Below are 3,745 nucleotides of genomic sequence, written 5' to 3'. Positions count from 1 at the left end.
ATTATATATACGCGCACGCGTACACTCGCGCTTCGCCGATCCCTCACTCATTGAGCGCACTTTGTCTTTCTTGAATATTTCAGTTTGATCTAGTTTGTGACGATGCGTACAAGGCGGCTGTCACCTCCTCCGTCTTCATGACCGGAGTGCTGGTGGGGGCCGCTCTATCCGGTGACCTGTCAGATAGGTAACCGGTTGCCAGAAACGAAATTACGCTGAACATTAGTCATGAACTTTATCTCTACTGTTGACAGAAGCTTGTTACAGTTACGAGTTTCTCATATGCAGTGAATAGATGTCTGATCTATAAGAAAAATAACTCTCGTGCGCCAACGCTAGCACCATACAGTGACATTACTATTATTATTATTATATATAATAATTGGGTTGGTGTGCGTGCGTGCGTGGGTGCGTGCGTGCGTGTGTGCGCGCGTGCGTGCGTGTCTGCGCGTAGTATATTGCTTCACATACGCATAGCAACCACGGTCGGCTGCTGTCGTTGTTACTTTAGGCTAGGCAGAAAGACCGTACACGTCATCTCCACCGTGGCGCTGCTAGCATCCGGTGTGACGTCAGCGTTCATGCCGGAATACGTCAGCTATACTGTAGTCAGGTTCATCCTGGGCATGTTTATGTCCGGAGTCTGGCTCTCACTGATAGTGATGGGTACGCATGCGCGTGGATGGGAAGGGGTTAATTAATAACGATTTAAATATATTAAATTAGTTCATTATTGAATTTATAAAAAAAATCAAATGAAATATGAAATTGGGGCTAATTAATAATAATTTAAATATAATACATGAGTAAATATATGGAATTAAATGAAATATGAAGTTAAATTGACTACGTCACGAATTATCTATGGTGTATATTTGTAAAAATTTTGTTCCTAAGTAACTACTAAGTTGTTCTACTAACTTTTTCGTACTAGCGGAACTAAATGTATCGTCAAATTCTTACCTGATAAGATTGTTTCTCAACTAGTTAAAAATCCAAAAAACCTGGACGATTTAATATTATGATCCTGCCATTAATTGCTTGCCATGGGCTATGTATGAGTCACGAGTGTATGTTTACATAACTAAGTATAATGCAGCAATTTAACCATAAAAAGTGAACAGAATTACTTGCATTTTGTGAAAAAGTAGAAATATTTTTTTTGTTTTACTATTTACGGTGACGTAATCACTTTAATAGGTAATACATGAGGGTAGAGAAAGTCAGGGCAGGGAGGGGCACACGAGCGTCAGGGCAAGGAGGGGCACACGAGCGGGTAATTTGGATGGTACAAAAGGCGGAGACAGAGTGAAGGCACTTACAGAGAAGGAGAGAGGGCGGACAGCGAGTGAGCGAGAAAGAGAGAAAGAGCGAGAGAGAGAGAACGAAAGAAAGAGAGAAAGAAAGAAAGAGAGAGAAAGAGATAGAGCAATAGAGAGCGAGAGAGAGAGAGAAAGAGAGAGAGAGAGAGAGAGAGAGAGAGCGAGAGAGAGAAAGAGAGAGAGAGAGGGAAGGAACGAGAGAGAGCGCAAGAGAGAGAAAGAGAGAGAGAGAGAGAGAGAGAGAGAGAGAAGACAGAAGAGATGAGAGAGAGAGAGAGAGAGAGGCGAAAGAAGAGAGGAGAGAGAGAGAGAGAGAGAGAGAGAGAGAGCAGAGAGAGAGAGAGAGAGAGAGAGAGAGAGAGAGAGAGAGAGAGAGAGAGAGAGAGAGAGGGAAAGAGCGCACGAGATCACGTGAGAGACAAGGCAGAAGTGTTAATGATTAAAACCCTTGCTTAGAAGTATCATGAGATATTCCTTCACACACCCGCGGCTTCCCTCGGCATCACGCACGCCCTCTATCGCACAGTGATGGAGATTCTTGGACCGAGCTCTCGTACGTCGGGGGGAATCATCGCCCAGGTTTTCTTCTCTATCGGCTACATCATGGTAGGCGTGCTAGGCTATCTGATCCATGACTGGATGTGGATAGAGCTTGCCATCACGCTGCCAGGCGTGCTCTTCCTCTCTTACTACTGGTACGAAGCCCATTACACGAGATTCAGCGTAGAATTTTGTTCATCAATGGCTCTTGTTAATTGTTATGGTCATCGTTATCGTTAATTGCTGCGGTAACTCCCTAACTCTGCTATTAATTAACATGGTTACTGTGCCTGCATCTGTTGTTATGGTTATGGTTATTGTTTATTGCTATGGTAACGTTTTAACTATGCTGTTAATTACAATGATTACCTGCGCTTGAATATATTGTTATAGTTATCGCTATAGGTCTTTGCTACGGTAGCGTGGATAGATTGCAGTATTCACCGGATTCTGCGTGCTCTGTGTTTCAGGTTGGTCCCTGAGTCGATCCGCTGGCTTGTCTCTCAGAAGAGATACGACGCGGCGGAGACACTCATGCGTGATGCGGCTAACGTCAATAATGTCTCACTGCCTGATCACGTCTTTGAAAGGGTAAGGTACCCTCGTAACCTCGTAAATATTAGTCTTAAAAGACCAAGGAGCTATATCAAAGACGGAAAGAGACAAAGTTATAAGACTCTATATTATCATTAGTGTTAACGAAATACAACATAAATATTTGTAGGTGTTCATCTATATTCGAGATATTCAAACAGTATTCAATAAATAATAAATAATAATATTATATTATTATTATCTGGGTAACCACAGGAATATACTCCGATAATGCATGAAACGTATGCTGCATGAAACGGTGGAAGATTGCTGTGATTAGAACTGTAAGCTCAGCAAATTCCTAGGGGGGGGGGGCAAAACTTTCAAGAAATAAATGAATTTTGACCAAGGGGAGAGATAGTGATCCGCTAGGGGACAGCTCTGATTGGCTAATTTTGTTCCTTTATTTTATTATTTATTATTTTTGACTCATTTAGTTTTATTTTCGAATTATGGATAGGGTTCGTTAGACTGAGCCGTCCATTGTATCTTTATATAGCTTGTAATTGTTTTTTGTAAATTTTTCTCCATCATCGTATCACGTTAACTTTGTGGGTTACTTGAAATTATTACGAGTAAGTATTTATTTTGCTTAAAAAGCTGCTGCTGACGGCAGCTGGCCCCCTTGCCGCCCCCCAGAAGACTGCGGCCCCGGAGTTAGGTTAGATTACGACTAGGCCTACAACGATTGAATCAATTGAATAGTTAAAATAACACATATTAAGCCGCATCAATGCTGAAGCATCTGATGTGAAACATCCGTATGGTTTTTTTAAAAAAAGGTCGCAGAAGTAAGTCATGGCGGGGAGAGCGACCACGTGATCCACTCTGGCCTTGACTTGTTAAAGACACCGAATATGCGTCGCAAGAGTCTTAACATGTTCCTGCAGTGGTGAGTCATCACGCGCTGTGCATTGATGCCGATGATTATAGCCGCATATATGGCCTATTATAGACTCTATATATATAATATCAAGAGCTGATAATATCAAGAGCTGATAATATGTGTCAGTGTGCGGCAGCGTGCGCGCGGTGTACATGTGTGTTGCAGAGGAGCATTTGAACGGCATTTACAGGAAATTGTCGGCAATAATAGTCGAAAGAGAGTAGAGAAACATTAAGACGTTGGTAGTAAATAGATTTCGTATTTATTTAGCATTACATTTTATTGAAACGCTCCAAGTGCCTGTGTTCGTATGTTTGCGCACCTCTGCAGGTTTATTGCGAGCGTGGTCTACTACTCTCTGTCCTTCAACACTGCGGCTCTTGCTGGAGACGTGTATGTCAAC

This window comes from Priapulus caudatus, unplaced genomic scaffold (genome assembly GCF_000485595.1).
Source record: "Priapulus caudatus unplaced genomic scaffold, Priapulus_caudatus-5.0.1 Scaffold365, whole genome shotgun sequence".
Taxonomy (NCBI): Eukaryota; Metazoa; Priapulida; class Priapulimorpha; order Priapulimorphida; family Priapulidae; genus Priapulus; species Priapulus caudatus.
This window is presented reverse-complemented; position numbering follows the sequence as displayed.